A 27,497-nucleotide genomic window follows, 5' to 3' on the forward strand; every position below is an offset into this window, starting at 1 on the left:
TGGAGGCATATGTGTATCTGGCACTGTGGGGCATATCTGGCATATGTGTATCTGGCACTGTGGGGGCATTTGTGCATCTGTCACCGTGGGGCGTTTGTGCATCTGGCATTGTAGGAGCATATCTGGCACGGTGGGGGCGTATCTGGCACTGTGAGGGCATATGTGTATCTGGCCCCCCTATGTGTACCACGCCCCCATTTCCATTGGCCATGCCCCATGTGGCATTTGGCCACACCCATTTTTGGGGGGCGCGCGCCAAGTACCTAGAAGACATTTTTTCCTCTTGCACCACTGATGACCATGATCACAAGCACCAGGCCAAATAAAAACTGGCGTGGTTAATCAACAAAAAGGTCATTGTTCTACAATGGTTGAGTGAAAGACCATATCTCCGTCCAATAGAGAATCTTCTCAAACATCACCCAACAAACCTGAACAATCTGGATCAAACTCTGTCTCTGTGTATGTGTTATATGAGTTGTCATTTGAAAGATTTATATCCAGATTGTTATATAGTATATTTACTTACTTAAGCATTCAGTTAGCAAATATTTCAGACGTGTGCCTAAAGTGCCCCATACACTGTAACGATAATGCCAGATTTCATCCAATTTCGGGCATTCGGCCGATATATCGGATGAAATTGGGCATTTTGGAGGTGTTTCTGATCCGATCCGATGCGCGTTCCCATGAGCATCGGATCCTCCAGATTGAACGTGCTGCACTCGCGATATGTCGGACCCCGCATGATATGCTGTCCTTTTGCATACAATATATCTTGGGCGATCCTACCGCCCGGGAGGCTGCTGGGGTGATCGCCTGCGACATGTCAGACGGACATGTCGCAGTAGTGTATGGGGCCCTTTACAGGTGATCAGCGGAGACCAGCAATGTTCTATACAGAGAGAATGTCTTTTCTAAATGACAAGGTGTCTGTATTCTGTTTCAACTAAAGAAAAGGTTTGACTGCTTTGCTAACAGCCAAACATTTTCCCTGCAAACACAGAAGTGTGAGGCATATAGGTCTGTGGCCTTCAATTACTCAAATCCCCACTTACAAGATGTGGCACATACCTGTCTGTGTGCATGAAACTGCTGTAGACAGAGCTGTCAGGCTTGGGAAGTTACCGTGTTTGACTTGAATGCAGCTGTAAAGGGTTATTTCCTACAACCCTCTGTATGAACAGTGCGTTTCTGGTGTTTTGACAGTTCTCGGTAATAATTTACCTGGTGCTCTGCACGGAGGCAGGCATGTGCACTTGTATCCAGATTACAGGACTACACAGTGTTAATGGAGTGTACATGAATAATGTAAGCCAATAGTTTTCCTACATGCAACATGATACTGCAAGCGTCTGATCTATAGTTTTCAAGAGTATAGATATTGGATAAAAAAATGTTTCTTGTAGCCAACATGCATATGTAGTGGCATTCAGTGAATTTCTACCTGTACATTTGCAGAAACTGATCGGTCAAAATGCAGTATGGGGAAATTAGCATAGGTTTGGAATCGTGGATAAGTATTACAATGTGGATCCATATAAGCTCCCAAATATCGATACAGCCCATAATATTATGTTCATGTTTAGTAGTCAAGAAGGGCAGGCTACCATTTCTCTTGCCGGAAACGGGTTTCCGGAGCTATATGTACTAGTTAAACCGGCCTTTACATACTGCCGCTGACTCCCCCCCCCCCCCCCCCCCCCAACACACGTAATTGACTATTTATTTAGTCATGTCTTGGGCATTGAAAGTCCAAAACAAAATAACAAAAGTTCCTGTAACCAAACTAGCTGAATGCTCAGGGCACTGCCTGAAGCCCCTGAGTCCCTATAGGGTGCCTCTAGCACAGCCTCTCACAGAGGGGTGCAGGCTCTCTCAGCGGCCAGATATAGGCATGCGGGGAGGAAGCAAACTCAGTACTTAAGTTTCAGTTCTATATTTTGCAGGTAAATAGCAGTTAAACCCCTACAGCTTCTTGTATTTGTAAATACTTTGCCCGGTTTTGCCAGAATGTAATTGTAACCGTGTAGAACCATGTCAGATTTCTTTGACATATTATGTAAACACTTTATGTCATAATTTTCTGCATTTGTGTACTGCTGAATAAATGCAGTTCTAGAACAGCGCAAATGATCTATTTAATGGGAGTTTCAAACTTTTTTTATTTATTTTTTTTGTATCCAACCAGACGGTGATGCAAACAAAACTAGACAGCAGCTGGAGTCTTGGAAGAAAAACCAATGTCTTCGGAATGTAAATTTTCATTTAAAATCCGAAAAACCTGACCTACGTAGTGTAATTCCACTTTCTATAAACCGTATGCTACAACTTTCAGATAAACGGAGGCTGAAATACATCCAACCAGGTTAAAAATATCCCCCCAGATAGATTAGAGTGTTGGAGGAGGGCGGGTGCCCAGCGTGCCAGATTATTTATACACCGGCTATTTGTAGTTAGCAGAAACTGACGAACTGGAAAATTTCAGCAGCACACTGATTTCTTCTTATGTGTTAATTAAAAATTCCCTTTGGTGCCTCCATGGCCCATCTTGTAAGGTAAAGCGTTAGCTCCATATAATCCCATTCTATTAATTGTCTGTTTACAGTTATAACACCAGGTAAGCTTTCAAAAGCAGAACCTCGTAGAGCCTTGTCCCAGTTGTGTACCAGCCTGTCGCTCTTTGTAAATTGTCGCTGGTGGCACAGCACTGTAGAATATGTCTGGCACTCCATAAATAAATGATGAACAGGGATTGAAATGAGAGAGGCCCTGAAACACAATGCAGATGTTTACTTGGTGAGTTTTCCTGAGCTCATGTAAGAGAGGGGAAGAAATGGTACAGCATATATTGCTTTCTACATGTTATATTAGCTGTTGCATTGTATGCAGTTCCGGATTGGTATGATGGGCCGGTTACTTGTAATATGGCGCATGATACCACCTAGCTTTGGCGTCATGTTGAGTAATCTTTCGCTTTCCTTGAGGTAGAAATAATCCTTCCCATCTGATCTGTCCTAATGCACATGTTAAATATTATTATTTATAAAACAAGAACGTCCCATATCTATGTAATACATCCATTTGGTTTGTCAAGTATATTTCTGATGTAATGATCATTTGGCCACTAGGTGGCACTGTTTAATTACAATCTATGCATGATAGCTAACCTTACACGGGAGGAGCAAGCATGGAAGCTCCCATTCATTTTTGTGAAAGAATTTGTCTTGCAGAACATTTGATTTAGAAATAAAATAGGAAAAAACATAATTCCTACGTAAACATTATTTTTCACAATACACAAGTTTAAAATTGGGTAAAACACGTTCCAGGTTTTAATGCAGTTCTCCTAATCTGATTTATTTTGCTTACGGTGACACTCACAGTTCTCAGTGACACGCTTTCAATATGTGTCATGTGACACAAGTGACATAATTACTCATAGACTATATATGGGATCAAGCGCCCGTACTGGGGTATTACTAGTTGCTGAAAAGTGGCAAAATCCATAAACAGGGGAGAGAGATAAAGATGACTTGAACAATAACAATAGTAAAGGAGAACATCAGCAAAATAAGGGAGTTGTTATATCAAGCAGTGAAAAAGAGTGGAGACGTCACGTGGCCCAGTGACTAAATTGACCATAGCAACCAATCAGATTAGAGGTACAGTAGCATATTAATGAAGTACATTCAATAAAATTATAGGTTGAACCTGATTGGTTACTTTGGGTAACTTCACCATTATTTTCACTGCTTGATACATCAACCCCTAAGTTTTATGTATATAATTAGCATAATAAGAAATACACATGCAATGGTTATTTAACTATCGCTTCCCCCTACACCCTGCACACTGTTAGTATGAGACAGACTATCGAATAGAGAATAGCTGCTGCCGCTTTTCCCCTGACTGCGCAATTCCCATGGTTCTCACTGATTAAAAAAAAAAAAGGTGTTTACAAACTAAAGTGAGAAACAAAGCAGAGTTACCTGGAGGATTTTGCAACACCCACAGGAATTCCATGCTAACTAGGTCACACTTGAGAGCAGTGGAGATGTAACCATGGGCTGTCTCGGATTTGTGTTGCTGCAGACTCCTCTCCCACTGGTGGGGGCCCTCCCGGAGAAAGCTGTGCTTAGTCCTTTCCTCCTTGGAATCAGGTGGGTCTTGTTGTATTGTAGGACATAGTTCAATCGGTGCAGCTCAGAAACCCATGTTAGGGTCAGTTACCACACAGCAACTTTTAACTCCTTCAGGGCTGTGACGCTACCGTAGTTATAGGTTTCCTAATATCTGTTTTTATTGAAAGACTTCAAATGTTACATATGTTCAAAATTATTTTTGGTGACATTTTTATTTTTTGTTTTCTTCTGGATATCATTTAAATATGTATTTCACCTTTCACAGTGCTAAACACCGAAGGGCTGGTGAGATCTGTGTAATTGGGGTAGTGCAAACATTTACCTGCGTTATAGTCAACCTATTTAGGTCAGGCGATGACTTCTGTTATGCTGGGTAAGGTTATAGCTGTTGCCTCAATGTATTTCATTGCGTGCACTTCCAGAGGCAGCAGGGTTAAGTACAGATTGTATGTCATCCAGTTTTGTGTGCGTGTTCAGAAATGGATTCCTGTGTATTTTCCTCTAATTTCCTGTTAGCCTGCACGTCTAGTGTGGAGAATGGTTGCCATGGTTATGTCGAACTGGGAGAGCTGGCATGTCTCACTGGGTCACTATTGCCTCCTGTCATTGATGGGATTACACATTCTGTGTTGTGCAAAGGCATTCCCTGTTACAAGTTTTAGGACTAACAGATTGTAAGCTCTTCAGTCAGGAATCGCTTAAAATAGAACAGACATTGTAATGTAAAGAAGTTGACCTGAAGGGAGAAATACATATATTACTATTCCTTCTCTTTTCTCATATTCAACTTAATTCTGTACCAGCTTCTTACTCATTATGCCCTTTTCTAAAATATTGGTGGCCTTACACACTCTAAAGGGCCCTACACACCCGGCGATGTGCTGCTGGGATGCCCGACGGGCGGCGGGGGGGAGTGAAGTTTATTCACTTCCCCCATCACCCGGCTCCATAGCAGTGCATGCTAATATTGATGAGATTGTCCATGTTGGCATGCATGTATAAGCGACCCGGCACCAACGAATCGCAAGATATGTAGAGGGACCGCGCATCGTTCATCGTTGGTGCTTACACACTGAACGATATGAACGAGTTCTCGTTCATTAATGAACAAGAACGTTCATATCGTTCAGTTAGATCTTTAAGTGTGTAGGGCCTATAAGTATAGTAATAGTTCCTGACTTTGTAGACTAAGAGGGATATGTACTAAGCAGTGACAAGAGTGGAGAAGTGAGCCAGTAGAGAAGTTGCCTACTGCAATCAATCAGCACCTCTGTATCATTTTATAGTATATAAATTCTAAATGTTACTTCAATGCTGATTGGTTACTATGGCCAACTTCTCCACTGGCTCACTTCTGCACTCTTGTCACTGCTTAGTACATCTCCCTCTGTCTCTCCAGGTGATGCGTGGGGTAGCACACTGAAGTTGGTGGTGGGTAATTACATTGCATCATCACACCGTAATGGTTATCCTGGCTTCAGGGACATGGGGGGTCTTTTCGAGTTGATCGCACGCTGCAACATTTTTGCCGGCCGTGCGATCAACTAGACGCCGCCTATGGGGGAGTGTATTTTTGCATAGCAAGGCTGCGATCGCTTGTGCAGCCCTACTATGCAAAAAAAGTTTTGTGTAGAACAAGACCAGGGTAAGAGTTACTTACCTTGTGCAAAGAAATCCAGCGTTGCAGGTCCCGGAATTGACGTCAGACATCCGCCCTCCAAACGTCTGGACACGCCTGTGTTTGCCGCACCACTCCCAGAAAACGGTCAGTTAACACCCACAAATGCCCTCCTCCTATCATTATCGTTGCGATCGGCTGTGCGAATGGATTCTTTGTTAAGTCCATCGCTCAGCAACGATCTGCTTTGTAGCCGTACAATGCGCCTGCACATTGCGATGCATACGCATGCGCAGTAGTAACCTGTTCGCTGCACTGCGAAAAACGGCAGCGAGCGATCAACTCGGAATGACCCCCAAGGTCAGACTAATATTGGGAGTACACTACATCACCCATAATAACATGACTTTTAAATTCAATTTAGAAGAATTAATGAATAATCTCCATTCTTCAGGGTTATGCTGAAACCCTAGTTCATCCATAAATCCATCTTGAAGACTCAAAAATAACCTTGCATTCATAGTAACCTGCAATGTTTTCAGAAATCATTATACAGTATATGCAAGCAATTTCCATTGGAGCACCCTGGATCTTAAGATTTCTGCCTGTTGCTTTAAGAGTTTCGGATCCCTAACGAAGTCATTTAGCTCACATTGCTCAGTCCAGTGTATTATTACTTCTGTTTTTTTTGTCATGCTTGGTACTGTCTCTGGAATAGCAAGATAAGTAGATGGGCCAGCATCAGGCTCAGGTAATACTTGCTGTGGAATAATCAAATCCTCCCCAATTAGATGGAAGAACAGGAATCGGAAGTTAGGGGTGCATGTGACACTGGTCTTGTTGCGGATGGGACATTGGGATAGGCAATGTTGAAAATCTCCAAATTTTTGTTGAACAGAAATAACAATCTTCTAAGTGACTGGTTGGTTCTCGCCAGACCATTGGAACCATGAAAGCCATACTTTTCTTGTTCCTTCCACCTACAAACCAGAAAGATACCGTCCAATTTTCAGAAATGGATTCAGCATCAAGAGAAGTGTAGTTTGATTCAAGGTGGCATTGTAATTTTTTAAACATTTGAAAATGTTTACAATATTAATATTAAATTATGATATAAATAGCATATGTAAAAAATGTGACGTGGTAGAACATTTTTGTGACGTATTCCGAATCAGCACATAAAAGTAAGCAGAAATCGACCATTGTTATCCATGTTGTCTCAACCTCATTGACTAGTGTTGTCATTCCACTGCTTACACATGATGACATCACATTCTGCAAACTGCTGTGTGAAGGCACCGTTGTACAGAGAGAGCTAGGAAGCCATGTGAATGAGGTTGGTGAAGCAAGATGGGCTTTATGGATGAAGGCCAAGGATGAACCCACTGCTGCAAAAAAGGAATGACTGATCTTTGCCAAAACTTACTTTGGCAATCCAAAATCAGACAAAACCAAATTAGCACTCGTTGGCAGTGCAGACCAGTAACTTGTTTACAGGCAGCAAAATGAAGCTTCCTACAGCTATGGTGGAGGGTTCATGATGTTGCAGGGCTGATTTGCTGCCGCTGGTAGTCAAGGCCTTCACTGTATTACAGGATTCATGAAATCAGAGGATTACCAAGGCATTTTGGAGCGACATGTCCTACGCAGTCTATGAAAACTAGGGTCCTGATTCTGAGCTGGGAGTAAAGCAACAAAGATAAAGCAACTGAGAAAACTCATGCTGTGCTGCAGGTGGGGAAGATGTAACATGTGCAGGGAGATTTAGATTTGGAGGAGCGTATCCAAACTCAAACCTGTATTGCAGTGTAAAGATGGCCAGTATTTTTGGGCTCGGCGACAGGGAGGGTAAAAGGGGACACCGTACCGGGCCCCGACGTTGTGAGGGGCCCCAAGGTACTGAGGGGCAGTATGCATGACTGCAGCAGAGCAGCACCTAGTAATAGATTTTAAATGAATGGATCACGCTGGACGCCCACCTTCTTGGAAGGGAACTGGAGTCTGTTGCACAGGTAGGCATGAAATACATAGTTAACAACTCGGACCACCCTCTGGTAACGCTCTGGTCATCTGTCCTGTCTGGATCCCCGTACTGTGTATATGACGTCACCAGCAGCACGATGATGCACCCACCCGCTCTTTCCTGTTAACTGCTTGCAGTGGGGATGTTCTACAGTATCTTCCTAAGAGGAGTAGGAGGAACGGGATGCGGTCGAAATACCGACGCCGGAATCCCGACCGCCACAATCCCGACATATTCTCCCTCCGTGGGTGTCCACGACACCCATAGAGGGAGAATATAATAGTGTGCCGAGCGTAGCGAGACACCGTGCCCGCAGCATGGCAAGCGAAGCGAACCCGCAAGGGGCTGCGTTCCGCTTGCCACCCCTGTCGGGATTGTGTGGTCGGGATTCTGGCGTCGGTATTTCGACCGCCGGGATTCCGTCCGGCGGCATTTAGTACTGATCCCGGAGGAACAGCTGCAGCATGGAACCTGGACAGGATAGCGGCGTTACTAGTGTGTTAGTAAGTCAAATGACAGCATAGAAGTATCATTCTCTTAAGATAAATGTGAATAAGCAATGTATGCAATATGAATATGCAATATAATATTAAATCTGAATATGCAATATTAAATATGCACTGTAATGAAAAAATAAATATATATATATTATGCACAGAAAGTACAGTAGGTCCAGTCCTCCTGTACATTTAATACAGCATCCTGCGTGTCTGGGGGGAAGGGGATGTTTGAGGGGTGGGGGGGCAGAGAAGTCTGTGTACTGGGCCCCAAGATTGCTGTTGCCGGCCCTGGCTACATGAAGACACAGCCAGTATATATCCTGCATGTTAAAACAATAAAATGTATTTGCACCCCTTGCATTGCAAACATTGGCGCCTGACTCAGACCTGATCGCTGCTGTGCGTTTTCACACAGTGAGTGATCAGGTCCTAACTGTGCATGCTTATGCACCGCAATGCGTACGCGTGCCTAACAACAACAAATGGCATCGCCGGTCAGCATGGTGCTAAAATTTCATTCGTACAGCTGTTCGCAAGGTGATTGACAAGGAGAGGCCGTTTGTGGGTGGCAACTGACCGTTTACAGGGAGTGTCCGGAAAAACGCAGGCGTGCCCAAGCGTTTTCAGGGAGGGTGTCTTGACGTCAGCTCCGGCCCCGATCAGCCTGTTGTGATTGCACTGTACGATTAAGTCCTGGGCTGTGCAGCTCGGCGTACACATGGAATCGCACACTTGCATGGGCGAATTTCCACTCCTCCTGGGGCGGTGACTATCTGAACGCAGGACAGCAAAGTTTGTCTAGGTGCAAAGGTACTTGCTTTTTCTTGCTTTACTCCCAACTCACAATTAGGCCCTATGTTTGGGTCAAAGATCATTGGTTCTTTGTTATGATAAAGAGCTAAATCACACATCCAAAAGCAAAAAATCATTCTGAAAAGGAAAAAAAATGACTGATTTATACTGGCCAGCAATGAGGACTGACCCAACGGAAAAGGAATTCCGGAAATATTCAGGAGCGTCAACAAATTGCACTGAAGAGTGAGGGAATCTGCCAGCAGACAGGTGCAAGAAGCTTATAGATGGTTACAAGAAATGTGTGAAATATTTGGAGGCAGCCATTGTTGCACAAGGAGTGTGCAGCATAATATTAAGGAAGGGGTGTCCAGGTCTTACTTTTTTTCCATCTGTCACTACTTGTAAATTGAAAAGGAATTATGTCTTTTTTGTTCATTACTTTGAACATCCTGTTAAAATATGTTGGTACATTATCATTTATTGCTGAAGAAATTGTACAGGTTGTACTAAAAATTCAAGGGTGCCAATAGTGTTGACTATAACTATAGATAAAAATAATTAGAAATAAAAGTAAATGTAGATTCTAAAATAAATGTAGCATATTTAATACATTCATTAAAAATGTGTAGGGTGTAGAACAATTCTTGATCAAGCTGTTTTTGGTAATTGGCACTATGTAGTTTTACTCCCTCGTATGTGTTTTCGTAAAACAAAAAAGTCTTTAAGGATGGTTATAGTAGCAGATCAGCCTGCATAACAGTATTTGCAACTGAATCATTGCCCTATGTGACTTTTATATATTATAAACTGTGGAGAATGCCAATCGCATATATATCTGTGCCGTTGTAAGGGCTTTTGTAATTTTGTCCATGTGGTTTATGCCTTTTTTTTTTTTATTACTGGTTGTCATGAACGTTTTTGTATCCCACCAAGCACTTGAATGCTGGGAATTTTTTTTACCTTTTTTGCAGAGTGGTTGGTTGTAAATTCATTCATTCCATTGACTAACAAAAAATGTTGTATAGCCAGAGGCGTTGCCTAGTATGAATGGGACGGTCTGCTCTCTGTCCTGGAACTCCTGATGTCATGGTGTCAGTGCAAGGCTATATACAGCTTCTGCGCCAGAACTGGATAAACCAGCCTTCAGCTGACTCAGTACATGCATGTAGAGCGATCTGCACCTCTGCTGTATGTCATTACAGTCAACAAGGATCACATCCTTAAAATTCTCCCAAGAGTTGAATCCAGGAGCAGACAAGAGACTAATAGTGTGGGGTACGCTAGTTTGTTTGAGAAGTCAGCTAGACCATCCCGTAGGTGGCGTTGCTGAACACAAAAGCATTCTAAATAGAAACAAGGCAGGCATTATAACTCTAGGTACTCACTTCAGTGATGTGCTGACCCGGCAACGCGATATATATTGCATTACCATACACATTGCACGATCCGCTGTGGTATGCTGACATCAAACAATGATTGCTAGGTGGGTTTGGGGGTACTCACAATGCGATGATTGGTGTGATCTATCACATATTGCAATATATGCCAAATATATCTTATAGTATGTAGCCAGCTTTACAGTGCTCTGTATGCCCCCTTAGCATGCACTGGATACAAATAAAATTGGCTCAATGCACGCCAAATTCATTTTAGTTTTACAAATTGCCTTACAGTTAGTACCATAGCCAACTTCTAGTTCCCTCTGTTCTCCTGCAAATGGATACAGTTTATGGGAAGGGAGAACCCCCTTATAGATGTGCGATGTCCTACACTAATGCCGCAGTTGTGCCAAACAGCATTTCTCTGCGTGCCATGTCCCGTGCGACTAGGGTTGCACTGAGCGTCTTTTCTGAATGGTTTTTGTTTCAATATGCATCTTAGTCACCATGTGATGCAACAAAATGCTTCACAGGACTGCTCCAATTAATTTTATACGAATCTGAATCAGTGTACGAAGTGCTACAGTGCAGCGACTGCTGTGGTTTTGTGTTTATTTGTTTTTTTCAAGCCAATTTCCTTTGTGCTTCATCTATGACTTTGTACATATTTACAACTAATTCCTGTGCCGTCGCAGCCCGATGTCTCTGGTACAAATTGAGTGGTGTATTGGTGCTTCTGAAGTGTGAAGGCGGCGCAAATTTAAAGAAAAAGTTGCTATGCTACACTGCTCGGCCTGGCACGCATGCCACATGGTGCATTGAGGCTTGGCGTATGAGGTAGGTTAAACAACTTAAACTGTTTGCCAGCTTTCTAAGCTAGTGTACTTAGTGATGTTAAACAGACATGAGTGTTTATGTACAAACATATGTATGTAAATGTATCCATGGCTTGTTAGAAGCGCTCATCCTTCATGTCTGTTATGGCGCACACTTATGGGCTGGTGCAGAGTTGAATGCAAGATGACTGCAATTACTCCCGCGTTGTGTGTATGGAAGAGCAGAGTTTATGCATCTCTGCGGTCAGACCACCCCCATTTGTATGGTTGCTTACATATCCGTTATCATTAGCAGCGCCCACATGTACCAGTCCTATCCCTGATAAACAATATCTGTCTGAAAATAGGTGTAATTACTGTATGTGTATGCACTAGTCTGCATAGTTCCGTTGACTGCCTATGTGTGAATGCCCATTTGCCATCCAGTTATGCTCCTTCATCCGCAAGTAGAGATGCGGCTGAATTGCATGCAACTCCGGAGCATTCGCAGTACGAAAACAATACGTTTCCCGCATCTCTGTCCTGTAGTACAGAAATGCCAATGTTTCTCTATGTATTATCCATTATACCACCAACACGGAGTGTTGGCGGTATAATGCAAATTTGCAGTTATTACAATGTATACCTTCTGTGAACATACATGGGAATTTTATAGAAACACCTGTGTATGTTTAAAGATGACTTAAACACAGACTCTTGTGGTTTTTAGTCCTAGATTCCCTTTAATAAACTGTAAAGTACATTTTCCTCATCCTTTATCCTTTTGTTGAGTGTGCCACTGTGCAGTATGTCTGTAGAGAGATGTTCTGTGTAGGTTTGTATGAGCAAGATCTGTTCCTGGCTCCACAGCCCTCACAACATGCATTGCATAGGCACAAATACATTTTTTGCAGTTTATTTTTTTCTATTCACACAGTGAATAATAAAGGCGTCCCTATGTTATAAGTTACATCGTTTCATTCCTGTACGTGCAGCTTATTGTCTGTCATTGTATCAGCAGACAGCAGCTAATAAAAGGAACCATTGTATTATCTGGTTGCAGGGGACAAAAATATAGTTTCAGACAAGTGTACCGGGATGTATGAATTAAAAGAATAAAAAAAAAGATATCATTATTAATTGTAAGAGAGAAGGCAAGCCGTGCTGATGTACCCTTTTGTTCACTTTGCCTAGACATAGTTTTATTTTCCAGTTGTTGCTTAACGTATATTTATCTTGATTGCTTAACAGGAGTTCATTTTAAGGCTGAGTAATTATATTGTAACCTAACCAAATGTATATAAACACAAATGGCAGCATTTCCTCTTACCACTGGAGGGAGCTGTTATTAAACATCTGTGTGTAGGTCTGTGCAGCGTAGAGCATGACATTATACTGGGGATTGTCACATTGAAGTAACCTTATAAAGTGTTACTCAACTTTTCACCTGAACATGTACAGGTAAGCTTCCTGCTAATACACAGTTGTTAGTTGATTTATGCATTTTGATTCTTATTTGATCTATTCTTCAGTTGTTTCTATAATACTGTTCCTGAAAGTTGAAGGGTTTTGATGTTTGTGGCCCTTTGTATAGTGTGATGACACTTTTAGAAATTAAGCCATCAGGCACATCTATGTACCTCTCCCTCTGTTATGGGGCTGTCCGATTAGTACAGTCAAAAGGAAATACTATTTTTACAAATTGTTCCCTAATTTATAAACCACTGCCGGAAAGGTTTTACATTGATGCTATTTGCAAAGAAGCAAATCCTATGTACTCTACAAACATTGTTGCATTATTAAAGTTGTAATTTGCAACTAGTAAAAGAGAGAACTGTTATCAGTGGGCAATTGTCTGTATATAGGGATGCTGAGCCTGACAATGATGTTATCTTGTCCAAGTTGTGCTTCTGTTTGTTACAGTCTGTTCTTTCTTGTATAATTTATGTTCTAAGCCTGTCATGTCACCCCACCTCTAATAAAGAACAATTCATTCTAAGGAATGGTTTACCTTACTGTGATTTCAATCATAAACTATATGGGACTAGAATAGACATTAGTCTGAATGGCTGGGGGGGAAGCGGGAAAGATCCCGTTGCGCTACAATGCCAGCGCGGGAATCCCGCCACCACAGGCTTTTCTCCCTCTATGGGTGTCCACTCCCAGCTGCCGGCATCCTGGTGGCCGGAATACTGCTGTCGGTATACTGACGTCCGGCATCCCAGCCATCGGTATTACATAGTGAATCCCATGTAGTTATGTTATAATTAGGTTATTGGGTTTGCCAATGTATGGCAGTACTGAATTTTGTGATGCCTTGTAAATAAAAACAATGATAAAACCACTAATAATAATAATAATAATAATATAGTGTAACCTGTCTTCCCATACCTTTCCAATGTCCCCCCTATACCCCCAGCCGGATTCAATATGTAGTACTCCATCCCCCTGCCCCATGCCTTCAACATCTCTGCTTTGCTTACATACTGCCATCAGGCTTCCTCCTGCTTACTTGCACCTCATGTCATCTGTCTGTCACCCCTCCCCACTAGATTGTTAGCTCTTCAGAGCAGGGTCCTCTTTCCTCTTGTTGTCCAAAGCCCTCTTCTCGACACATTTCACTCGCAGCTCTCTCTTACTCAGCGACCATCTTTACCCGATTTTCTCCTACTGGTAAAGGCTCATCTCTATCTATGGCCGCCAGCCCCAAGTAGTACAATGATTACTCCCTCGCTACTTACATCTTAGCTGTATTATGTTTTGAGAATTGTGGTGCTCTTTGTTACCTGTACTCTGTTTTTGGTATTTATTTACTGTAATGCTAAGTTTTGTCTCCCTGTACTGTCCTTTGTACGGCGCTGCGAAACACTTGTGGCGCCCTATAAATAAAATGTAATAATAATAGTACATGGGATAACCAAAACCAAAGACAGTGGAGGTATAGGTTGAGTAAGAAGATAGGATAGATGGATCCACTATGCATACCTCCCAACTGTCCCGATTTTCGCGGGACAGTCCCGTTTTTTGGGGACTGTCCCGCTGTCCCACCCGCGGGCCACAGTGTCCCGCGGTGGGAAGGGGGGCAGTTGGGAGGCTCTGTCAATCGCTGCTCTGCTTAGCAGAGCAGCGGTGAATAGACACTGTGCGCATGCGCACAGCGTCTATTCAGTGGAGTCAGAGGGAGAGGGAGCATGCCAGCGGCTCACAGAGTGCTGGGCATGCCCCCTCAGTGACGAAAACGGGGGCATGGCTCGCGATCGCGGGTCCTCCCGTGAAGCCACGTCCCCTTTTCATAGGCCACGCCTCCTTTTCGGGAGCGCGCGCGGCTTTGCCGCGCGAGTGTCCCGCTCCACAAAACTGCAAAGTTGGGAGGTATGCACTATGGTGTGCAGAAGCAAGCAATTATAGGTTGGGCAATAGGGAGCAAACAGTGATCAATGAGCCGGTACCTACTTAGTGGGCGTTCAGACAGGTTTACAGTCACCCCAGGGAAAAATGGAGACAGGGCGCCATGCACACTGATGACAATTACTGATGCACTGAAACATTTTACTGTACTGGGCTGTGGTATCACTGTAGAAGTTCTATAGTGCTATGGATGGAATAGTATGTCTAGAGTATGCATACCGAGCTACTAACTGGGGTGGGCACATTGGTTAATGGATTTGATTATGGTTTCTAGTGGTGTCATATAATGCAAGTCACTACGTTTTCAGCATAGTTCATTTAAATAACAAGTGCAGACCTTAAACCCATCCTGTAATAAAATGAAGAAAGAAAAGGCCTTTTAGCCTCTTAAACAAATGCAGCATTTTCTGGCCAGCTTTCCTAAGAATCGATGCATAACCCGGTTTTACCCTGACAACTTGCCCCTCGGGGTCATTTCAGTTTCACATGCCTAATTTAGAGGAATAATAATGCTCTTCCCATGTCCTTCTCTTTGCGATATTTGTATTGATCTCTATCCACTTGGTTGCCAGGAAGATCATTAGTATTATAGACGTGACGCTAATGCATGAAGAAAATCCTGATGAAAATAATATCTGTATAAATGGGGAGTTGTGATGTCATTGCTTGTAATTATTGAGCCCTGATGTCATTACTTCCATGTTCATAACAAAATGTGTATTATAACGAATAATCAGGACACTGTGTATTATAAAAAAAATTGCATACATTATTATACCTGTGCGGTCATGTCAGATTTCATATTGATCTTTATAAAAGTGCCTTGATCTTTCACCAGAGTGACTTTGGATGTCTTTATAATTTACAGTACGGAGTGAATTATACCTTCTGCAAAGATGGCTGCAACCCACATGGTGGTCAGTCTGTGCCGTATAAACCCACACTCTGTATACTGTGGTGTGGGCAAATTATGAAGAGGTCTGTGTCATTGCCACGCTATGGAAACGTGTTTTACATTTTGTAAGAAATGCTGGAGTGGATGGAAGTGATCAGTGATGATGTGCTATTTGGCCTAATTTGCATGTCTTTCCCAGACTATCTGGCTGCAGTGGGAATACAGAAAAACATTTGTAGTCAATGAGTGTGGTCCCTGCTGCCATCATGTTCTGAATGGTGCTTAGCATGTCCAATACAGCTGCAGTCATGGTATCCTAAGATCAGGGAGGAGTAAGCAAAGGGGAGGGGAGGGGTTTGTCAAATACCCCTCATTAAAAAAAAAAAAAAAGAAGAAGTGGTAATGTAGTTATGTTGGTACAGCCTGTGCATTGTCACATATGTAGTTTGTGTTTTCCTCAGCTGGTTGGCTCATAGCCAGACACCCAACAGTGGCCTCTGCAAGCGAAGGGGTTAAAGAATAGTGCCTAGCACCTCCCCTCAGTGTAAGTTTTGTAATGTGAGCTGCTTGGGTTTTTTTTTTCTTTCCTCCCTTTCTCTCCCACTACAGCCCCCCCTCCTCCTCCTCCTCCTCCTCTGTCTCTTCTCTGCCTTCTGGCAAATGACTGAGGCTGCCTGAGTGTGAATGTGTGTGTGTGTGTGTGTGTGTGTGTGTGTGTGTGTATGGTTGCTGTGTGGTGTATGTGTGTGTGTAACAGCAAACAGCAAGCTCTCTAGACAGAGAGTGTGGAAAGGGAAGGCTTGAATAATCCTGCCGCATGGTGCTGCTGAGGTGAGACAAAACCCCCTGTTCAAATTCCTCTTCCATCCCCAGCCTGACTGATGGCTTTCTCAGCCGACTGCAGTACTGCACTAGGGAACTACATTGTGTCTGCCTGGGCATGTGTGAAGTTAGGAGGCTTAACCTGATTCTCTTCATTGTCTCTGGAGGCTGGAAACACACACAGCCAGTTGGCTGGTACATACTGAGCCATTAGCAGGGAGCCCATCTGTTATTGGTTTTGCCTGGAAATCTGGAGACAAGCAATTAATAATTGATGAGTGTTGTGCAGTAGCTGGACAGGCAGAAGAGGGAGAGAGAAACTGAGCATGGTGTCCTTAGAGGGGAGGGGAAAAGAGCGAGAGAGACAGCATGAGGGTGGCTGCTGACTGCCTTGTGCTGAAATTAAAGACTTGAGTCTGCCTGGCTTTTGTTCTGCACCAGGAGGCTGCATTGCCTGGAAGTGCTTTGAGACATACTGTATGTGGTGATGCCCCCTCTGCAACAGAAGAGACAGCGAGGGGCACACAGGAGGAGCGAAGGGGTGGGGGGTAGCGAGCCGCAGGACTGGTTTGAATAAACTTGTGGGTAAGTAGCTCTCTTCTAGGGGGGTAGGGAGGTGGAGAACAGTCTTTGGATCTGTGGTGTATAGACTGTATGCCTTTTTAAATTGTGCATTGTGGGTGGAGAGTTGCAGTGCATGGTTACATGATGCCATGGTAAGGGTTTTGGAAGGCGGTGCTAAGCCCCTTCACAGTAATCTGCAGTACCTAGCAGGCCTCTGTAAGGCTGAAGGTAATAAGCACAGGGGAGTGCAAGTGCTATGAGATGACTGTGACCACTATTACCATTTTACTGTACCTGTTATTTGATGTACATTCCCCTGGACCTAGCTTATCACTATGTATGTAATGTACCACCAATAAACAATCATTTATCGTTATCTAATTGCTAAACACAGTTTACACAACCCATCGGCATCTACAGAATGTGGCTTTGTTTTATTATTTGCCAAAACGAACATAATCACATAACATATTGTTTTTTTAGTGTGATTCAGTGATGCTTTTGTCTGTGCCCTTTACACAACTTTATATATTGAAGCATGACGTACTTCTGTTCTGAACAGCTTACAATCTAATTATGATTTCTGAGAACATTCGTTGTACATTTTCAGGGATTCCCATAGTCTATTACTTGCTTCTACTCTGAGTGCTGTTTTACCTTTGGTGTGTTCAGTTGCCCACCTGTGTACACAGACAAGGGTCCTGATTCTTGTGTGCGTTTTGGGAGACGGGAATTATTAAGTTAAATGGTTATCCATTGATGTACAAGGCTCAGCTCCTATTGGCTTGGAGTCTGTATCCGGATGCTGCAACGTAGTGACAGTGCATGTGAATCACTGAGCAAAGTACCACCTTCAGAGCTGCTCATTTCTCTCTGTCAGCATTAGCGGAGAACCTCTTAAATACTGGGCCTGTGTCTTTCAGGTGCTTTAAATAAGTATAGCTGTCAAATGTGAATGACAGGTAGCAGATAAATGCTCAGTCTCTGCCTGGTTAGTGGGAGAGATGTTTGTTTGAACTGGATTGCCAGTGGTGCTATATGTATATCAGTTTACCTTGATTCCTTTGCTGCAGTTTAACTATTGTTTATAACCGTTATGCTATGTTTACAGATGGGCTGACAGAAACAAGTGTGTCTTAATTCACAGAGGAAACGAGAGTTTCAAGAGAAAGCGCAGTACTTCGTTTTCCTGTCCTACAAGTGGTTCAGTGATTTTTTTCCGCTGTATTGTTGTATATTGCATGCAGTGCGTATCAGCTGACATAATACTACTTTGTATCTGACTTTTAGCTGTTAGTTGACAGTGACACCAGAGGTAAACATTGTACACATGTCTACAATATTTTCTGTTTCTTTGTAGTCCTCATAACAATACTCTGATGCAGCTAGCTGTTGTATCATCACAATGTTATAAGTCACTTTGGTCTCTCTCCATACTAATACCCAGGTTAAGTGCTTTTTATAAATGATACATCAGTGCCATTTCCTTACAATGAGAGATAAATAATTCCTGATCATTTAAGAGAAGTGTTTCTAATGAACAGTGACATGGTTATTTTATGAAGAATAGTTTGTACATGTTGGTGTACAGGTTAATAAAGAATTAGAGATAATAAAATTGCCATTTTGTTTTTAGTATTGCTATAATGTCTTCAGGCATGGGTATTAAGCAGTTCAGCAGTGTCTGGGTGATGGTGTAATTAGGCTGTCCCAATCCCCTCTCAACTTACCTTACATTATGTAACTGCTATGTGCCTACAGTACCAGCTGGTATGTTAGGGAGTGACACAGCTGCATATAATGGTACGCCATGTCAGGAATACATTCAAAATGCCGTCAGTCGGGATGGTGGCGGTCACATGACTGACGGCGCATCCCAACACTGAAGATCCCGAGAGCGGGTGGGGTACGTATTTTTACCCTCCTCTGTCCCCTTCCTTAACCCTAATCCTCGGGGGTTGGCGGCTATGGGTAACCACCCCCCCTAGTGTCTAACCCTCCCCCGTGCCCTAAACCTGATACTCACCTTTGGGCTGTTGGTGATCCAGCGCCGGTCTCCTGAGTGGTGTTAGGTCTCTGACGTCGGCCACATGACCACCGACATGCTGACCGCCAGGATACTGAACGCATCCCCCATGTCTGGATGTATATCTCTGACCTCCTCTGTCAGAATGAACTTCAAATTGATTAAATGGAGCCAGAAAAGTTATTTTCAGATAAACTTGTCACATTAGCATTACTCCAGGTTTAACAGGTTTTGCCCCTGTGCTGGCACCATTCTCATCGGTCTGGCTGAAGAGTAAAGACAAAATATTGGCTCCATGCTCATCCTGTAACCCTACTTCATATCCAGCTACATTTCACAAGCCTCTGCTCACTGGTATCAAGTCAATTCAGCTCGGATTGAATAGCGCCAGGAAGGAGCTCCTGGTACTGTTCAATTCAGCACGCTGTTATGTCTGAGAAGGCTTGTTCTCATGGACTAAACAGGGTGTTTTGTCGCAAGAACCGTCATTCTCCGACTTTAGTGTGCAGCGCGATGCTGTTTCCACCACGCTGTGTACAAGAAAACAGCATCGTGCCAGTATTTTTGTCGGATTTCTGCTCGCAACTCCGGCGGGTGCAAGCTGAAATGCTGGTGCCTGCAACCGATCTCGCCCAAATGGAGCTACAACTGATTAACTGCGTTGGGCACCATCTGCTGTCTGCCAGCAGAACGAACAATTGGTTTCCCCCCTTACAGTTGATGACTAGAGTTGTGTCTTAGCTGAAATTGCAAAGAGACACCTTTTTTGATAAGCGAATTTATACTTGGTAGCCAAAGGCACGCGCCTGAAAAAATGAAAGTCATAAGAAAAGCTCAGTCTCTCACATTATGCTCCCAAATATTACCTTGTATGCCCCCCTGGATAGTGCATACCCGAAGACTCGCACAGTATGAAGTGTTATTGGCGCCGGTGTCCAGTACCTCATTACACAGTACAGTGAAGAAATGCCCAAAAAACTGCAGTTCCCAGCAGCCCTTGCCGCTCAGCATGTCGCTGGCTGCAGCTGTCAGGGCGCCTTCCTCTACAAAGCGTCCTACTCAGCTGCATATCCAGTGTATGCGTAAAACAGGGGGGACTATCATTAGTAATAAGTACCAATATGTTGCAAACAACCAAACTTACACAACAGAATCATTATTTAAGCAACAGTCACTGTTCCCTTGTCTGATGTGGGGAGCAAAGGTAATACTAGACAAAACTTTCATTAGAGCTTTCAGAGAGGTTGGGACTGGTTAAAGGGGTGTCACTGCCATCCAATCCAATTCTGATGCTTCTTGAGGTTTATGTTTAAAACACTCAGGATTGGATACTGTTGTTAAGTTTGTTTGAAGAGAGGCTTACAGATTATTGCATCTTCCAAATAAAGGCCACTATTGCCAGGCTTGAAAATAACAATTTTACTTCAGATGTTACAGTTCTCAGGTCATTTAGAAGAGAATGAAGAACAGGAATTTTGAGCAATCGATTTACAAAAAAAAAATAATAATAATTCTGTAATGTGTTTGTAGAAATGTAATATTTTCTTTTTTTTTAAATTATATGTATATTTTTAAGTATTGTTTTTTTATTCTCCTACTTACAAATGGAAACCATGCGTTATTTTTACTAAATAAATGTACAGGTTTGTGGCACCCTCATTCACCTGGCCCCTGAGTAAAGCTGGGCACACACTGGAGTGATATTGACCCAATATGTCGTATCCTGCCTAATCGGAACAACATACAAGGCATGTCGCTCAGTATATATGCCGAATATGCAGGTGCCCTCATTCGCTGCTGCACAGCCAATCAGGTGATAATGCTAGAGACGTTTTATGTAAGTGAAGGACGAGCGATATGCTGCTCAGTCCTTCATACATCGTTTTAAGATGTACCCAGGATCTGATATGTCGGCCCGTCACTTGACCCAATTAGCCAATTATTGGTTATCAGGCCAATAATTGCACAGAGTATGGCCACAGCTAAGGCATTAAACTTTTTTCAGCATGCATATTATCTGACAGCCTGACACCATCAGGTATCGCGTCATTACACTGTGTGATATGTCACAGTGTACGGCCACATAACATCTGGGTCTTCCCCTGGGAAGGAGAGCGTTCCTTGTTCCTCTGCTGTGAAGTAACGGGAAATGTCAGGCTGTCGGCTGCGGCAGCGCATACACTGCCAGATGTTTCTGACCAACTATCGTTTTAATCGAATAGAAGATTTTTCATGTCTGTTTGATCAGCAACTTTTCGTTTGCTGTCATACACTATGCAATTATTGGCCTGATCCGGCGATAATCTGTAAATAGGGCTGATGATTGCATAATGTATGCCTAGTTTCACCATCAGACAGACAGACCAATTTTCTGACAGTGTATGGCAGTGTCAGAAAATTGGTCTGTCTGTTTGATGGTAAGATTGATCTGACAGTGTATGGACAGCAAATGAGAGGTATCTTTGACCAGGGTTTCCCAAACTTGGTCCTCAAGGTACCCTAACTGTCCAGGTTTTAAGGATATCCATGCTTGTGCACAGATTCTATATCAAACTGACTGAGATATTCATTGTCTCCTGCGCTTAAGCATGGCTATCCTTAAAACCTGGACTGTTAAGAGAGTTCCTTGAGAATAGAGTTTGGGAACCTCTGTGTATACCCTTTTCATACTAAGCGAAAAAACCCAGGATATTGGCGGGACTACCCGAGTCCTGGTTCAGTGTGAAAGGGTAGACCTGGATCCAAATCGCCAGGTCCTCAACCCTGGTCGCTACCAGGTTTATTACCGGAACTGACCTGTGTCGGCTATAGTGTGAAAGTCACAACCCGGTTTATTCACCCTGGGTTACCTTTCAAAGCTTACTGTGTAACTGAAGGCCGGCCCCAAGGGAAAGACTTGTGGTATGCTGGGCAGACATGGGTTCAGTGTGAAAGGAGTCGACCCAGGAATAATCCAGGCACAAGGTGCAGTGTGAAAGGTGGTATAGGAGCTAAAAGGGGGGTCTAACCCATGTTCGGTAACCCGGGATAAAGCAGAGTCGAAGCCCCTTCTTCAGTCTAATAGTGGTATTAGACTGTTGACACATGGACTGAATGTTATTGCAAGCAGGCAGATCTAGGTATTCTCCATTGTTCCAGTGACCATGACATTGATAATAAGCTCCTGGTTATTGCCATGACTCTTGTATAGCAATGGACTCTTGTTGGCTGCCATACACGAAGCAGGGTCTGTAATTGTTTTACTTTTCCAACGCTAATAATACGAAGACACTTTAGCTCAAACTCCACTTAAGCTTTGAGTTAAAATCCAGACAATTTGGATCTCATTACTTAATAAGACTTCCAGTTCTAGCTGCTGGCTTCAGTGTTTACTTTTGTCATTTCCCTGGCAATCTCTTAATTGTCTGCATCCACTTCTACTGAAGCGCTGGCTTTGCTTATGGAGGAAAGCTATAGGTAGGTAGATAATTTAGCAGTGTGAAATGTGGGGAAGAAATAAAAAGGCCAGTGTGAAAACTCTTTCTGCTGAGGATAGAATTGGTGGGAGTTTCTCTACCCTGCCCCCACTAGTTATCCCTGCTTACTCTGGTCAGATAGTTCCTGCTGTTCTGTGTTTTCCCACTGTGATGAGATTATTGTCTCATAGAAATTGGGCACTTTTAAGTGACCATTGCTGAATAGAGCTGGTCTGCCGTTCATTCTACTGCGTTACAAATTGGCATATCAATGGGGGCTTAACCCCATCATCTCTGAGCCCTTATCCTATTCTCATTTTGTACTTTGGTGCTAAGTATGTGGTGCTGTCTGGAGAGGTATTTTATTCCTTTTAATTATGCATTAATACCACAAAGGAAAATACCATTATTCAGCGACTCAGTCTGGTCTATAGATGTTAATTTACTTTCAGACTCCAAAATTTACAGAGTAGAGAACTGTCAAGAGCTTCCTGTCCATTGCTGGTGGTGCTTGTTCCTGCTAGTGCATTGCTGGTGTGACATTGTGTCTGCATCTCTGGCATCATCTACTGAAAAGCTTTCACTTTTGTAAGTTACACTGAACAAATGGATTTTACTTTTCTGGTTATTACTTTGCTATAACAATTGCACACAGGAGCAGTATGCATTCATCTGTACTGATGCTAGAACACGTCTTGTACTTCATTTAACCTCAAGCTGCGCAGTGTATCATACAGGAAACTGCCCAGTCTGTAGTTGAGTACAAATAAAAATGTGTCAGCATTTTGTAAGAACTGCAGTAGAAGGATAGTGGCTGGTGGATACAAGGATTCATCTTGTCAGCTGAATGCAGAATAAATATCACAGATTGAAGGCTTGTAGTTCGCATGGAGAATAAGCTGTGAAAATAAGATATTTACATTTTTGTGTGTGACGGCTTATATTTTCTCTACCGTCATTCTTTCTGCTTCTATGTTATGCGGAACAGAAATGCATGGCTATTGTCAGCAGTAAAAACAAGCGGGCTGGTGCATACAGCGTATTAATAGTGCTTGATTACTCGTTTAGCACCATTGTAGTTACATACGCTACTTTTTAGCTGAGTACTAATCCGTTACGACAAATTTGTTTTAGTGTCTAGTGTGTACGCACTATATCGCTGTCGATGCGCGCTTCCGCAGGGTCGCTAGCGAGGTCCTCTGTCATCTGTACATGGAGCTCAATTTTTTAAAATGGCGCTAACAATTAGGTTCAGATTGTCCAGTGTGTACACTACCAATGATGAACAATATGTTAAATTAGGCTTAAACCCAACATTTGGTAGTGTCGGACAACTCATGTATATCGTTCGGTCGCTTTGTTCGGTAAAATCACTTAGTGTGTCCTCACAATATCACTTGTCCGGGAGTTCAAGGGAAACCGTGAGCAACATTGTATTCGTTGTATTTTGTCTAATGTGTACCCAGCTTTAGACTGTGTAGCGAGTTCCATAGGGATGTATTTATTACAGATCATGTTGTTTGTCTCATGCAATTAATCATACACAATACCAACAATAATTGGCTAAATAACTAGTAATATACCACAAAGGTTTTCCATCAAATGTGTATAGTTCACTAGAAAATATGAGACTGACAGAGTGCGCCTTTCAGCAGCCTAGGTTTTTTTTTTCTCCAGATAATTATTAACATTCTTCCTGTTTATTATTATTATTATTATTATTATTATTATTATTATTATTATTGCTTTGTACTAAACTTTTTGGATTTTTTTTGAATTGAATAATAATCCATTTTAATCGATAATAAAACAAACATACCAGAACATAGACTTCTAGATAACTTGTTGAGAAATGCTATGTGCTTAGGTCTGGAAGATTGACATTATTGCGTGCAGGCGCCTTACAGTTTACTGGTAGTTTAGCAACAATTCATGACTCATCACATAACCAATATGGCTTCTCCCATTGTCACCTTTTGATAATGTACGGTATGCAGTGGAATAAGGTTATTTATGTATGTATGGGATACAGTTACATTGCCAGCAGTCGGGTCAGGATACAAACACTAGAATCCCGACCACTGACAATGCCAACAGCCTTAATCCCGGGTAACAGGGACTATTCCCACTCGTGGGTATCCACGACACCCATAGAGTGGGACTAGAACTTGTGGCAAGCACAGCAAGCCACCGAGTCCGCAAGGGGCTTGCTAGCGATCACCCCGCTGCTGGCATTCTGGCGGCTGGGATCCCTGCGTCGGTATGCTGACTGCCTGGATCCCATGCCCAACGCGTATGTACAGATAAATTATTTACCTATTCACTGGACTAGTCAAATACCTGCAAATGTAGTTTTAAGATTTAAATCAAGTTTATTATATAATTGACATTGTCTGAGTTAATATTGTGCCATATGTAACCATATTGAGGTTCCACCAAAGACATTGGTTCCTGAGTGAGGGGGGGGGGGGGTTTGTTTGCGTTATATTTGTGGCACATTCCTGTACACGGCATCCTTAATGGGATATCAGAGATGATCAGCATTGTACAATCACACATCCAGCATGCTAGGATCATATTAGTGTACATGTCATGATGTCACTTCCAGAAGAAAAAAAAACAGCCAGATTATCCCTGCAATCTAGGTTATGGGAAGTGGTCCAGACAGAGAGATAATAATAGTAGTCAGTCTCAGATTTCATGTGTGCATAGTGTGAGAATATCTTTCTATAATATGAAAATACATTTATAGTATATATAATATGTTGGGGAAGGAATTGCGAAAGATTGAAGGCAAATCCCACCCCCACCCCGAGCAGACTTGCCTGGATTATTTGGCTGGTGTTTGTTGCATCCATGGACTATATCACTAGTATTAAGAATGGTATGGTCCACAAATGTAATAAAGTTTGGGGCCCATGATTTAAGATTACGAACTCTCTACTGCCATGCACACATTTACTTGCTTACTATTTCTAAAACATAATTACCATTGGTCTCCTCTGACTTTTCTTGTTTCTTCCTTTTTCCCTTGTATAGCTCTTTCCTCCCTCCCCCTCTTCTTCTCCTTTTACAGGTTCTCAACAATTTTAGCAGGTAGTATTTTGTTCCCTTTCTGTCCACTTGGCCCTACTACCCCAAGCTCTTCAATATTAACATTCCCAATTCTGCTACAGTATTTATTACCTTTCCGATGCTGTTCAACGTTATACATGTAAAACCCATCAATTTGCCTTTTGTATATTGAGTTCCTTTGCCCTTATTTATGGTGGATTTTCTTTTGTTATGTGAACACATTTATTTCTACTGTTTTATGGTCATGTCATTTAGGTATTTGGATCACCGTCGGGATCCCGGTGTTTAGAGTGGTGGCGGGAGAGGGGGGGCGAGGGGCAATGAAGCCCATTGCAGGCTCGGCTCACTGCGCTCCCCACAGGTTGTACTCCCACTCTATGGGTGTCGTGGACACCCACGAGTGGGAATAGTCACTATCAGTCAGCATGCCGACAGTCAGGCTTTCCACCGCCCGGGATTCCGGCGTCCATAACTGCATCCCGGATCACTCTGTGTATCTTAAGGTGCATACACACCGTGCGATTTTGGCTATGTGCGATTTTGACTGTGCGATTTTCCTTTAACTGGCAGGAGGCAATTTTGACTATGGATTTTGACTGTGTGCGCTTGCGATTTTGGCTATGGGCGATTTTGCCTATCTCGTTTAAATAGGGGGGTGATATTACAGGGTGGGTGATGACATGGATCGGTATCGCAAGGAAATATCACAAGGTACTGGAAACACTTCCGATATTGACTAGCTATGCTTGAGATATAGCCAGGACTGACTTGCTTACACAGTCTATTTTTTCTTGCGATACCGACACTACGGGGCTGCACATCGGTATTGCACGCTGTATACACATAGGGCCAGATGCATCATTGCTTGCAAAGTGATAAAATGGAGAGCGAAAAAGAACCAGCCAATCAGCTCCTAACTACCATTTTTCAAACACAGCTTGTAACATGGCAGTTAGGAGCTGATTGGCTGGTTGTTTTTCACTCTCCATTTTATCACTCTCCAAGCGATGATGCATCTAGCCCACAGTGAGATACGTAGTCAAAATTGCAAAGTTATATCGCACTGTGTGTATTCACCTTTACTGTTTTATCTGTTATTGCACAAAATAAACAGATAATAAATAAATATATATATATATATATATATATATATATATATATATATATTGGGGAGAGGGTCTAAAAATGGGAATCAGATTTTATAGATGCTAGATAGAGTTAGTAGGTTCTTTGGATTTTATCCTGCTGATTACGCCAACTGAATATAATATTGTTGTAGTGTTTTCGGTAAGGGATACGATCATTAGGTCGACCACAATGTTGGTCGACATGGAAAAAGGTTGACATGCGTTTTTCACATTTCTTTTCATTTTTTGAACTTGGACTACGATTGGGAATAGTAACCTGTGCCGAGTGCAGTGGTAGCAGAGCGAGGCATTCGCTCGCCATGCAAGGGGACACAGTGCACTAATTGGGGTTCCCCGTCACTTTACAAAGAAAACGACACCAAAAAAAGTAAAAAAATAACCTCATGTCAACCTTTTTCCACGACGTTGTTCATGTCGACCTAATGACCATGTCGACCTAATGCATGTCGACCAATAGTGGTCGATCTAATGACTCATACCCTTTGGTAAAGGCTGTGAACACTACTATTTTACTGGTTTTAGATGTAAGTAAATATGGAGTAAGTGATCTCGGGAATGACACCAGCGGATTATTGACAGCACATGAACTACATGTTTGTGTTGGTGTGAAAACCGTGCAGTGTTGTGGCAGTGCATCAGAGTTATGTGAATGAGTGTACTTTATTGCTGTATATAGTGTTAAATAATAGGAAACTCATGCTGTTTCATCTGTCAGTGGTCCATGCTATTTGCAGTATGTCAAACAATGTGAGCGTCCCACTCCGCATTTTTCCTTGTCACTATTGTTTACATTTTTTTTAGTATATGTGCGCATAACAGGAACCATATA

The 27,497-nt window shown here is 42.7% G+C and overlaps 1 protein-coding gene across 14 annotated transcripts in view; it reads left to right on the top strand.

Moving 5' to 3' along the window:
- ZMIZ1 (zinc finger MIZ-type containing 1) overlaps window positions 1-27,497 on the top strand; it is a 455,946-nt gene that overhangs the window by 383,714 nt on the left and 44,735 nt on the right. The window contains exon 1 of one of the 14 annotated variants that reach the window (XM_063958723.1): window positions 16,241-16,409. The exons of 12 other annotated variants lie outside the window; for them this stretch is intronic. The gene's annotated coding sequence lies outside the window, so the exon portion shown is untranslated. Of the gene's footprint in view, window positions 1-16,240; window positions 16,410-16,907; window positions 16,986-27,497 lie in introns of those variants that run through there. One more of the 14 variants, XM_063958724.1, reaches the window with a different exon arrangement.

The sequence above is a fragment of the Pseudophryne corroboree genome, chromosome 3 (assembly GCF_028390025.1).
Source record: "Pseudophryne corroboree isolate aPseCor3 chromosome 3, aPseCor3.hap2, whole genome shotgun sequence".
Taxonomy (NCBI): Eukaryota; Metazoa; Chordata; class Amphibia; order Anura; family Myobatrachidae; genus Pseudophryne; species Pseudophryne corroboree.